This window comes from Apteryx mantelli, chromosome 2, assembly GCF_036417845.1.
Source record: "Apteryx mantelli isolate bAptMan1 chromosome 2, bAptMan1.hap1, whole genome shotgun sequence".
NCBI lineage: Eukaryota > Metazoa > Chordata > Aves > Apterygiformes > Apterygidae > Apteryx > Apteryx mantelli.
Window position 1 is genome coordinate 79,856,120 of NC_089979.1, and position 13,740 is coordinate 79,869,859.

The 13,740-nt window shown below is 39.7% G+C and overlaps 1 protein-coding gene across 2 annotated transcripts in view; it reads right to left on the reverse strand.

The window, feature by feature from the left end:
* Positions 1-13,740, reverse strand: part of CDH20 (cadherin 20) — a 123,799-nt gene that overhangs the window by 60,620 nt on the left and 49,439 nt on the right. The window contains exon 1 of one of the 2 annotated variants that reach the window (XM_013940702.2): positions 258-282. The exons of the other annotated variant lie outside the window; for it this stretch is intronic. The gene's annotated coding sequence lies outside the window, so the exon portion shown is untranslated. Of the gene's footprint in view, positions 1-257; positions 283-13,740 lie in introns of those variants that run through there. 2 annotated transcript variants of the gene reach the window in all.

Sequence of the window (13,740 nt, forward strand, 5' to 3'; positions counted from 1 at the left end):
CTCAACCTTTTATATGGACACCAATGACTGCAACAGACAGCTACCTAATATTTCTAAAGAACTGTTTCAGATAGTTTGTCCAGACCTTAGAGAACGCAGAAGATTCATTTGTTTCTTACCAACATAAAAATACAATGCTTTCTAAATCTTCGCTGTTTTTGAACAATCCACCATATTCAGCAAGAAGCAATATAGAAAATATCATTTATACCACAGGAAAAAACAACAGACAAACACACAGCAGCGTTACAACTTACCCTTATTCTTCTTGTAAAGATGTTACTATTTTTGTATTTCTCTGTGCTTCTGTCATTTGCTACAGCAGCTCAGTTTATATACTGCCTTTCTTTTGTGCCCTTCTGGGCAGTATGTACAACAGACATCTCAGCAGCTCTGTCCTCTTTTTAACACAACCAGCTCTAAAGAAAAAGTTTCATTTCTATTATAGTATGTGGCAACTGCCAGGGAAAAAGACATCATTGCAAACCAGTCAGAATACTCTTTGTCTGAGGATCTAGCCTCCCTCTCAACTGATGCACTAGTCTATGAATGAGTTCAGTAATCCATGAGGTGAGGTATACAGAAGCCATTCACGAGAAAAGATGCTGAGAGAACATAAGCTACATGGGTGGACAGTGGGAACAATAGCAAACATTTCATGTCGAGGTGGCTGGAAATGAATAATGCATGTGTTGGGGAAACAGTTGCCCCATTCTGGTGTGGGGAGGATGGAAAGGGCGCTGGAGTTTTTTCCTGATCAAGTTAGCATTTCCAATTAAAATCATCACATGCATAGAGTCAGAAGACACCGTGTGATGCTAAAACAATGTGCAAATATCCTAAGGGGAACCAACTTCCATTATATGGACTGATATAGAAAGCAGCCTCAGATGCAAAAATAATATTTTGTGTAGGCAGGCAGGCAGGCAGGCAGGCAGGTAGACACATACACAAATGAAACCAAAGGACCAAGAGAAATGTTAGCAGGCTACATGTTCTTTTGATCTGATATTGTTTAGATATGCCATAAACGAATGCTTCATCACAGCTGAACCACCCTTTCAAATTATTGTTAATTAAGTAATAATCCCTGAGAAATCTGTCATTATCAACAGTTAGGAACTGGTTTATTATGTTTGCCCCAGGCTATTAACGCTCCAACACAATGGCCACTAATTGCAGTAAGAACTAATTTTACTAGAATTCCACATGCATTTTCTAACTATCCGACTGCATATTTTTTTGTTTTTAAACTTTGCTTTTTATCTTGTATAACTAGAGCATTGGTCATTCAGAAAAACTATTCTCTAATGTTACCTCACAAAAATCACCATTAGCACAAAGAAAACAGATTTTTTTTTAGCTTTGTACATTATTAAATTTTCGTTGCAGACAACAAAGGAGGTTATAATCCCTATAAACAATGCATCAGCTCCAAGCCCAACAAAGCCAGCAAAAGCATTTTTAATCAGTGTAATAAGCTCTGGATCAGTCTCAATATTTCCTTTAAATACAAGTTGTTGTTGTTTTCTAAGTTCACATTATGGCTTTTCTTTTGCAATACATGTTATTAAAGTAATGAGAAATCATTTCTGGGATGTCAGTGACCAAACTGTGAATTTTTTTCCTGTCATCTGTTTTCAGGGTAGACAGGTCAGGTGGCCATAAGAATTATCATTAAGTATTGTTAAAAGGGACAAATTGAGAAAATTAATCCAGAGGCAGGGAAAATTCTACCTGGAATTTAAAGTGATTTGCTCCACAAACACTTTTCCCCTTTGTTCAGGAGCAGAGTACAAGGGAAAAGCCTTAAAGAAAAGCTACCATTGTCATTGCATTTTAAAAGCATTCACATGACAATTTAAAAAGAACTGCCATTTCAGCTTTTTCTTAAATAACCTCTTTCTTCCTCCATAATCATGTGATATATTTCTTTCACCTTTTGACTAGCACTTTGGTTTTTTAATAAACTTACACACTCATGTTGCAGGAAATTATATTTTAAAATGCTTCTCAGAGGTATTTTATCCTAACAGTTTTATCTGAGTTGAATTAATGTGGAATCCTGATTTGCAGAAAGAGAAAGAGAGAAAGAGAGGGAGAGAAAGGGAAAATAAAGAAGCTTAGCTTGTACCCCAGGTCCAAAACACACTAATCTTTAATTCACATTTCCAAATCAAACTTACAGTAACCTTTATCTGCAATAACAGAATTATTCTGATAGTTCTAAAACACATATAGCAGCGCTGTAGTTATCTGCTGCACTAGATAGTCAAAATAGTTTCCTCCTCTCTTCACCAGTTCACAATTTGTTTTCATGCCCTCAGTGTTGGTTCTCAGTTGATAGTTTTTATTCTTTTCTTTTTTCAGCCTCTTGTCTCTCTTTTTTCTCCATTAAGATGCGAATGGGCTGGTACCTCGGCCAATATGTCTATACATGCCTGAATACACTTGTAGAAAAGCGGGGTCTCCTTTTGTCTGGGTCCGTATGGCTGTATGTCATTCTGCACCGATAGGCAATGGCTTCTCTCTCTGTGGGAGATTTCCAATAATTGCCAGAACAAATTAAACTGGGGCTTATCTGTTCCTTTCTCTTTTCAGCTTGAAAATGGAGAGAACTGAGGAACAAGACCAATTTTAACTGGTGACAATGCAGCGTAGAAATTGATTGGATACAGCTTATGTGAAGTCATGTTGTAGACAGCAGTGGCAGGACATTACTTTGAGGAGTGAAGTGATATTGTGCTACATGGGCTCAGCTGGTCCTTCTGATCTGACAAAGAATAAAAAATGACTTGGGAGGTTAAGACCAGTCCATCTAGTCACCACTGTGATAGAAAGATGAATAAAGGAATATTTCTGATCACACTTGCGTGGACTGGACAGTCCAGAAAACTAGAGTGGACTGAAGTGTGTAGAAAGGACAGATTTGGCATATTTTGAAAAAGATGTACAAAGAGGTTCTGATATTTTTCCACACATACCTTCCCCAACCCCCATATGCAAAGTTGTGCCTTAGTCTATGGGCAAGCATGAAATACAGTCTTAACCTTTGATAGAGCAGTGGTGAGTTCTGCCCTGCCTCTGTGGTGGGTATTTGGAGGTCTGGAACTGAAAAAAGTATTTTAAGAGATAATATAGTTATCAGCTATATATCTTCTATAGCAAAGAGCTGTCATTTTCTTTGGAGGATGAGATAAAGTGAGTTCAAAGCGCTTTCTCCAGGGAAAGATAGACTCGAAGCAGTGAAAAGGAAATGAATTCTTTGACAGTGTCTGACAGACAAAAATGCGAACTATTAGTTTTGAAATGGACCCTTAATTCTTGGGGCTGCTGAATGCTAATCAGAAACATTAGTATCTTCTTTGACCAACATCATTAGTGCTATCAAACAAGAAAATATATCAAACTCCTTTCAACACACCATTGTCAGTCAAGCTCTGACAAAAAAGCCATCACTCATTGCAAACTCTCTTCTCAACTACCACTCTTGCCTCAGTCAGGCTCTTCCTAGCCACAAGTCAATGAGAAACTAATAGTGAAAAAAATCCCAGCAGTAATTAGTGTTGTCAGTTTTTCTTCTCTTTCTCTCAAGCTTTTGTGTTCCTGCCACAGATGAGAAAATCAAGAATGAAGTTGTGATGCAGTCATTGATAAAGACCAGAGGATGTAACTTCAGGTAACTGGAATCAGATGCAACACCTAATTGGTTAGGTCACCCTACAATTTCTAGGATAAGATTTAGATTAATGCATTTAAGACATTGCCAAAATAGAACCATCTGAACTAAAAAGTTTCCATTTTAGTTGAATGGTTAGTTGAGTACTTCTGCAAATTTTCCTTCAAAAAGGCTCATCCATGTTCAGAAAAGAGGCTAAGGAATAATATGCTGCTTGCCCATTTTAAAGCAGCACGGCATTTTTTTTCTGAATATCTGTAAAATCTCCTTGCTTTTGAGCAAGGATTTCATATTTGGTAAGAAATGACACATCTGTCTGGGATGTGTGCCATGAACACAAGTTATATGGTCAAGCTATATGCCTTTTAAAGAAGCAGTGTTTGCACATACTTGGTGGAGATGCATGCTTCACTTGCCTAAATCCCTCAACAGGTTCACCAGCACAGGGCCTTCTCCAACCTCTGGCTAAAGGTGATATTCTCAAAACTGCATGTCCAGGCTGCTGTGGATAGGGATCCAGGTTTGGATGAGGACACTTGTCCCACAAACAGCTACCGTCCTGTCCGACACTCCCTCTGTGCTCTCAATCACCACACCTCTAATGCCTAAGCAATCTGAGGGAGGAAGTTACCTAAACTGACAGGAAAGGGGCAAACACTAGATCTACAAGCAATAAGGAAATGAGCAAATTGGAGAATGGCATGATGCAGAAAAAGGGACTGAAGGATGAATGTGGGAAGAGGTGTGGTGGGAGACTGCAACAGGCTAGAGCAATGCCCACTTCTGAGAGTAGAGAGAGAGGCTGGTTTGTAGAGCATCTACTCCATTCATAGCAGATTTGGAAGATGTGGGGAGATGAGCAGCTGACAGGAAGTGCAAGAACAGCTTTATGACTAACCCAGCTGCATGCTGCCCTTCAGAACTTGTTTTTATCCAATTTTGGCCACAGAGTTCCTCTACTCTGTGCTACTGTCCCTTAACCCAGCCTTTTCACAGGCAGCTTCTGACTGTTCATCATTTTCTGTGTTTAAGATTCATGACTTTCTGGTCTGATTTGCCAACCAATTGAGCATTTGCTGCTTACGGAAGATGTATTCTGAACATACACAGTGTTATAAACTATCAAAAACTCTGAAGCCTCTTGAATGGGGCATCCAAAATCAATGGCCTCTGTGCCTCAGTTCCTTATTTGTAATGCAGGAGTAATGTGATAAGAGCTCCTCATCTCATTGGGGCACAGAAAAAATATACCTAAAATGGTGGTACCAAAATCACCAGTCAGTTTTGTCTGTTCTTTTGTAAAAGTAGGGAGCAGCAGAAGAATTTGAAAACAATTACCTGCTTTTACCTATAGCTGGATAAGATGGTAAAAACCCCAGAAGACTAGGCAGGTCAGCTCAAGAGCCATATCACATTTATCGGGATTATTAAGACAAATCACATTTATTGGGTTTCTTTTTTTTAAGGGGAGCAGAGAAGTGAAGTGTCCATATTACTGTGGTTTTGTGGGCTTTGGAGACCATTTGTAACTGCAACTAATTGCAGTACAGAATGAGTCACAACACTGGTTTGAGGCCAAATCCCTCTATACTCTTTACAAAACCTTTTCAGTATCATATTTGATGTAGAATTTGGGGCAAGTGTTAGTCTAAAACACTAAAGCACTGGGACTTTTGTTTTTGTTTTTTATACAGATGTTTATTCTAACATCACACACAAAAAGCAAAAAAATAGTAAAAGAAATGAAAACATCAGGAAAAAACGGAAGGATTGAAAAAAAGTAAAATGCAAAGTCACATCTTCAGTATGTAATGCCAACCCCTGAGAACAGTCCTTGGACCTTAATAACTTCTGTGACTTTTGAATCTCAAATAAGCAATTGTGTTTCTTAAACAGCCCATAATTAAACTAATTACCTAAAGAGATGCTATAATTTTAGATCATTTTTAAATGTCTCTGGAGGAAGATAAGCAAAATTCATAATAGGTTGATTTTCCATTAGGTACTCAAGAAGGAAAAATTAGCAAAGTGCAAGTTTTACAGCGCGATCTCCAGTTCTTCTAAAAATTGTGAAGAGTCAGCAAAACCACAATGGCAAATCCATTCTGAAAAGACTTTTTTACAGTCATAAACCTGTGAATTCAGCTTTTTTTAAAAGCATAAACTTCAGAGACTATCTGCTATTTTGTCTCCATACGCTCTTGTTTTAGGCTGTTCTTTTTGATCAGGGGGGATATGGGCCAGTCACAGTCCAACAGGCAAATGTTCATATTGGAGATGGGTATTTTAAGAGCCCAACAGAATTTAACTCCTCAATTTTCAACCTGAAAACTCAGTGAAGTCATTAAAACCTATATTCCTGCAAATGGTAGAAGAACTGAGGCTCTGGGATCAATTTCAGCCTTTAGGTATATTCAAGAAACCTCCCCTACTTAGGAGGGATAAGTAAGGGGGACTTGTTCATATTTATAAAATGGGCTATATTGTCATTGGCTTTAGTGTGATGCTGAAGAAATAAGAATACAGAATAAATTCTCTTTTAAAATAGACAAATGTATATATAGAAAACAAACTTTGACAGAAAAAAAAAAAGGTGGCTTTGCAATTGTATAGCAGGATGAAATTAGGAATGACATTTAAAGCAATTGCCAATATAGAGCGATGAACAGGCAGAACCTGGAGGAACTGGCACGGAGCTGTCTGTCCGCTAAAGACCTCTCTTCAGGGCCTCAGGGCTGGAGGACTGACTTTGCTCATTGTGTCACTAAATCTGTCTGCCATATGACTTGAAACAGGAACAAAACCAACCACTTCAGAAAGTGCAAGACACCTTGTGCCAATGGGCCCCTCGACTGGGAAGAGGCCAAAGCATTCCTGAACCATTTAAGTGACTGGTTTGCCTTGCAGAATTGACCCCCCTTAGTGCTTTATCACCCTACTGCGGCTGTCGTTGCTGGCTCAAAGCGCCTCGTTGCGTTCAGAGCTAGGGCAGCAGCTTGGGGTGAGTGGGGCACTGGCTGGCCCCCATCCTTGAACACGGTGGGCCTCTGGGAGCCAGCGGCCCCTTGGGGTGCCTGCCCTCCCTCGGGGCCCCCATCATGTTGCAGCACTGCCGGCTGTGCAGGAGGAGACGAGGGTGAGATGAGCCTGTACCCAGTCCCACCTCTATCCTCCTTCCCCTCGTCACTCATGGGCCAGATCACTTCTTGCACAGCCTTTCCCCTCAAAAACTGGGGGCCATGGCAAATGCACAGGTAGCCGCATTTACACCATATTGGAGAGAGAGCACTGACTGGTTCAAGCGCCCCCAATTTTTGGTGAGAGGCAGGCTGTTGCCTAAGGGTGGGAGCTCCCCTGCTCCTATGACTTTGCTGCTTCTCTCAGTTGGCCGCTCCAGGCAACTACCTAATTTATCAGCACTTTGGACTGGCCTTGGTTGCACATGAATCCAAAATCCTCTTCCCCTCTGCAGCTCTAAATTAATTATTTTGAACACCAAGCCAAAGAGGCTTGGCTTTCTCTTAATTGGACAACATAATCCCCTCTCCTGCCTGTCGAGGTCCTCCTGTTTTGATGTTTATGGTACTGAGGCAGAAATGACAGCCTCTGCGGCTGCTAACCTTGTGCTCAGAGCACAGAGCTCACCAAATGCCACTTTGGCTGTTCGAGTTTTCTCTTCACACACTCTTAACAATTTTTTTCTCCTGATTCAGCAAACCTGCTGTGCCCAAGTAGAAATAGACCCCTTTCTAGATGTTTTCATGTATACTCTGGCAGTATTTGAGCACTCATGTCACTCTGCATTGCAATTCCTGGGGCTTTTAAAAGTTAGGGAAGGTCTGGAAAATGTTGAGAGTGGGAAATCTCTAAGGAAGACCCACTTGCCACAGACACGTCTGGCTACTTCTGCAGATGTCATGTTCTGCCTTCCAAACAGGACATTAAAATGAGCTCTTGGTTACGTGAGGCTATTAAAAGATGCAGTAGTCTTTTTTACAAGAGCAGTGTTGAAGTCTTCTGTGTCCTTTCAGCTCCAACTCAGTTAATTACATATGTAAAGCACTGTGTAAAGCTCCGTCACTAGATGCTTGATTCCTCTTAATACTTTCTGCCTACCTAAATTCCCTCTGTTGTTTCATCTGTCTGTAGCAGTCGTCTTCTCTTCCTGTCCTGGACCATTTTAGAGTGCACACCCTGTTTAACTGCTGCTCTATTTTATTCCAGATGTGATCTGGGGACAAATGAAATGATTCTTGCATATATAAAATCCATAAAGATGAAAGGTGTTATAAATGTATGCTAATTATTCATCACTGGTTGTATTACACATACTAATGTTTTCCTCAAACTCTAATGTACCCCACTGAGCTGTAAACATGTTAAAGGGCTGTTGTTTTTCATTTAAATTTGGCACAAAGCTCAAATGAATTTCACCAAAGAGGTAGGATCAAGATCAGATTTTGTGAATATAAAATCCCTTCCTCACTTAGGGATGAGTTTGGAGAAGGAAGGAAAAAAGAATTCAAATAATATGCCTTGCTGATAGCTGACAGTGCACCATGAAGTCTTTGCATCAGATGATAGAGCACAATTCAAAGACAGCCACTAAAGCACATCACCGCACAGACGACAAGGATGCTAAAATCTCTACTGAGCACAGAACTGCTTGGCAGTGGCTCACAATTACCCTGTAGGCTGTCCAATTTGATTAACTACTGACGTCAACAGAAATAGTGACTGGAAATTCCTGCAACTAAATATATTTTTGTCCTATAAAGCTGCGTTGGGTCTAAATACAAAGATCTCTGCACAACTGTGTGAAGCTATCAAATAGCAGCAGTAATGCTTAATGGCTCTGTTCGATGTAAACCGAGCACTTAGGAGTGATCATGGTATAATTACAGAAAAATGCATTAACAAATAAAGCTTTAAAGAAAAAAAGCACTCAAAATCAGATAGTAAGCTGGAAATGAGGTTGTGAATCTCAGGTAAATTCAACACAAACTGCAGTCATTCTAGATAGGAATAGCAATAAAAAAGCATTGGTATTATATTGTTTACAAATGAGTTGATGAGAGTTCTGTTGTTGTTTCACTTTTGCTATATTCTACCATCAGTTAAAAGGAAAAAAATAAAGTTGTAAAAAGGAATCTTCTGTAGTGGTAATCACAACAGACAAAATGATTAAGTGTTCCCAGATTTAAACATGAAGCAGCTAGGAGCTTTCTAGTTAATAAGGGGTTATTAAGGCTGGTTTTTTTTTCCTTGCAAGTCTGACAAAGTCCAAGGTTGAAATAAAATGATGGACTATAGGCTGTTGAGCAGGTGAGAAAACTGTTGAGGTGAGAAAGGACACTGAATGTGATCCTATTGCTAGATGGAAACGTGTGTGTTTATGCAGGTGTATGTTTGTGTATCTAGATTTATATGCATACATATTTTTAGGTAGCTTAACATCAGTAGAAAAAAATTATATTTCTGCTGTATAATATAATTCAGTTATATAAAAGAAATACATGTAATAAGCACCCACAGATTTTGGAAGGAAGGCGAGGGAGTCAATGTTAGGACATTTGGGCCAAGTTCTGTGTTCGGAAGTGAATAGCCACCTGCAACTCCCAGTTGAAGTCGGAGGGTATATCTGAGGCTCAAATTCAATGCTACAAAGTCTCCTCCAGAACACAAACTCACAGACCTCCCAAATACTCAGTTTCTAGCAAACAGAAAACGGCAGTTTCCCAAACACACTCTGCAGAAAAGACATAGCAGGAAGCTGCTACAAGCCAACCTGCAAGTCTTACCTGGATTACACTATATAAACCCAAACATTTACTTTGCTGCCTTTTCTTTAATGGTGAAGGGAGAATACAATGATCATTGCCAGCAAGAAGATGAGTGCAAGAAGTTCAAAACCGTTTTATGTTTTGTATGTGACAATGCATTAATGTGAAGAAAATCAGAGGAGATCATGCTCAATTATTTAGATTTGTCTCATCTGTCCAGACGGAAGAACTATGTAGGGTCGCAAAGCTGTTATCTCATGTCTTTTATGTCAACAGATGACAGGATTTTTGTTACACTGGAAAATTGCAGATGTGTGTATCTGCTGGGGTTTGATCACTACACAGCCTGACTGCGCTCTCTAGCAGTACATGAAATATGCAGCCATTGTCTGCTTCTCAAAAGCCACATTCCTGGCAGTTCTTGCGAGCTCCAGTCTTGTCAGAAGATAAGATGATGTGCATCGTTAAATCAGCACCAGTCATCCACCCATAACTATAACTGGTGCAGGAGGAAAGCCCATTCGACAAACATTCCCAGTAGGGAATAATTCTTGATTTGGTTTGAAGATTTCAGTATTTTTTTTTCTTTTTTTTTCCTTTGGTTTTGTAGTGGTTTGGCGTAATAGAAGGCAGAGTAGGGAAAGGTGAAAGAGCAACAAATTTCTCAAGCTATGCTGCAAACACTAGACATAGCCTACTCTGGTCTATGCAAACACACAGTCACTGTTCTGAAGAGCTAACCATGTGGAAAATTTCTGTCTTTGACCAAGGAGGCTTTATGCTAAACTGGCACTCTCTGGGACCACCTCAGGCCCTCACTCACCATCATCTCACTACGGCAGACTCCTGCATCTCGTCCTTGACGTTCTCCAAACCTCCCTTGAATACTCATTCCAAGCAAGACGAGGTTTTTGTGCACGGGGATTGCTCCTAGCCCAGCTTTCTTGCACCTTCCTCTGGACTCCCAAACCTTCAGCACCTCTTCAACGCAGCCATGAAAGTTCCTTCCTTTTGCCTTTTGTGAGCCTCAGGACTCACCTGACTTGCTGTGCAATGGGGCCACTGATGTCTGACTATAGGATAGCATACAAGGTTTGTTGGCACCCATCCTATTTAACCTCCTTAGCGTCTGCAGATATTCAGGGGGCACAGGGACACCCAGGACCTGCTCAACCAGAAGGAGAGCAGTCTCTGATAGACAACTGCTGTGTAGCCTTCTGTTTTTGTAGCTTTGCAGTCTCAAAATACAGCTGCAAATCACATTGCTTCAGTTATTACCACTTGTATCGACAATATCGAGAATAAAGGGTTTTTTAGCTGGATTTCCTCAAGAAATCGGTGTATAGTAGTTTCTTTCTGCCTGTCAGTCCTCATCTAATAAATTTGGAACCCATTTAGCCAGTTTGAACCCTGTTTGACTGAGAAAATACTGGAAAAGGAAGAGGATTATACGTGAGATACCTGAAGGACGTATTTTTCACAGAAACTTTGACTATGCATGTGTTTGGGTCGAAAGCAAGTTGTTCTACAAATATATCTGCTTTTTTAATGTGCCACATGTATGTTGCTTGCATGGTTATGTAATGGATGTCATCTTTTTAATGTGTATTTACAAGACAGTTTAAAGTATGCACTGGGATCTTAATTTGGAATGAGAATGATAGTAGGCAATTAAAATCTGAAATGAAATATAGCAAGAACATTGTAGATTGTAATTACAATTATTAGCAGTAAAAAGTTGACATGCCTGAGAGATGATCTGTCTATCATTTTGTGAGTAAAAGTTCTTCAAGGCAAGAATTGCTATTTGTTATGAGGTTGCACACTGCCAAACACAATGGTCATCTTGATCCTCTCTACTAACATAATAAAAATGATATGAAATGAAATGAAATGAAATAAAATGAAATAAAAACAGTCAGTATCACAGATGACCATGAGCGACATTGGAGCACTTCTCCTAGCTTTAGAAGAGGGTGCCAATACTGCATCTTAGCAATCCTTGTGTGGTAAAAGTTAGTGACCTTTTAATGGTGACAGTTATATGAAGTGGTTTGAATAATCACCCATGAAAAGATCATTTTATATATCTTTACAGACATCCTGCAATGAGATGCTCTTTTATGGCATTTTCATTTCTATTCTAAACTATATTAATGATTCACTGAGTTGAAGAATCAGATGGGAAAAAAAAAAAATAGCAATTTGCCACTTTCAGTGCTATTGCCTGGAGGTTGTGTCTCACAAGAAGCTGAGCAACCTCTGCTGCCATGGTGGGCATGGGTCCCTCCGATGGGACAGGGAGGCGCTCCACCTCCCCCAGTGCCTGCTCACCACCTTGCAGCCTTTCCCAGGGTAATGATGGGGAAAGAGCATCTCAAATGCCTAGTAAACGAGCTGCAAACTAACCTACTTACAGGAATTCTTATTTGGTGTTGCTGGTTTTGTCACCTGCAATAACAGCACTTAAAAATCTGCAAATTGTTGCTTCTAGTTAATTCAGCATATACCATACTGCAACAGAAAAACAAAATGGGGGAGGAAGAAGGAGGCAAAAAATGAAGAAAAAGAGACCTTGCAGCAGACAAAAGGAGAGTCCTTAAAGCCATAAAGCATTTTAAAACATTTTTTTTCCATTGCAGCTGTTTTCTTCACAGATGTTCAAGGCAGTATCTACAGAGTAAGAAATATCCTTCTCACATAGGAAAGGAATATGAGCTTAATTATATCTGTGTGCTTTTGGAGAAAATCACTGAGGTGAGGGACCCGCTTGTTTTAATTTCATGAAACTCTTTGCATTATTACCATCCTGCAGTAAAGTTAAGCCTGCATAGATCTAAACCCCTTCATTCAAAATACAGATCCCAAATCAATATATCTTTTCTGTTTCGCATTTCAGTATGATAGACAGAATTAAAAATATGTTTAGAGAATGGAAACAGACTCCACAATGCCCACACAGACAGGATATGAAATGGAATTTAGAATCATTTTATGTCAAATGACTCTCAGTCTGTCAGAGAAACTTAAAAAAGTGGTGATGACAATTGATAACAAATATCAATATTCATCTTTTCAGGGAGAAGTAACTTCAGATCATTATGAAGCTCATGCTGAAACAGTTTTGCAAAATTCAGATGTGGCGTCCTCAGAAGACTGAAGGAGTCTCAATCAGCTATAATTTTTCTCTGCAGTTTGTTCATGGCTACATATTATTAGACAAATTCTCTACTCTGTTGCAGGTGGAGATAATTCCACTGTCTTGAGGGTGCTTACATAAAGTGGTGAAGGGCACCTCAGAAATAAACCTAAATAGCAATCAAACAATCATAGCTTTCCTGAGAGTTGAAATGCTCATTTAAAAAACACCTTGAGTGAGAACAGTACTTCAACATCAACTTTGCTAATATTTCAGTTGGCTCATTCTCATGAAAAACAAACGGGGGGTAGAAGGAGGAAAGGCCATTTTTTTCCATGATAAAAGTAGCTGTTCTAGAGAAGATAAGAAACATGGAGTCTAGGACTTTGTAAGGAAAGCAACAGCATACTGTTCTGTTCTGCTGATTTTTGTCCCCAGTCAATATTTTCACAATTTTACTTGATAAGATACCTTTCTGCCTTTAATTAAGATATTGGCAGGTACAGTTCGCTTGAATTTATGCCAAAGGATTTATTGTAATCTCCTCATTTTATGATGGTCCAGAGGAGCAGATAAAAAATATTTCCTCAGTTTTTATGAAGGGGACCCTGATTCACCCACAATTGTGTTGGAAATCCCTGTGAGTCTGGGCAGAAGAGAAACATCACTCAGACACGTCACCTCTGGAAGAATCAGTGATCACTATCTATGGCGAGCTCTGACTCCTTTACTTACAGTGAGTGGGAAGTCAGTGTTGCCATAGCTTGAACTGAGTGAGATTTCTTTGGAAGGTCTGAGTCAAGAGAGCAGAACTGGTCTGTAAGTCACAGGCCATATTCATCAGAAAGTCAGAAATGGAAAAAAGTCTCGGTCTAGACCATTCCTAACACAGCTACTCAACCAGGACCAAATTCGCCATTGATGCATATTAAGAAAGTACTTCATGAATAGCTTACAGAATAAGGTAGCCCTCAGCATGAATACATGTATTACAAACAGGCCACAAGCAGCGAAAAGTGATGCTTGAACAACATCCAGTGAATAAGCTGTTCACTTGATTTGTTTGGTTGTTGTTAAAAAAAAAAAAAATCAGCAAATACTCCCCCTCTCTTCCCACTATTCAGATTGCTCTGTTAACC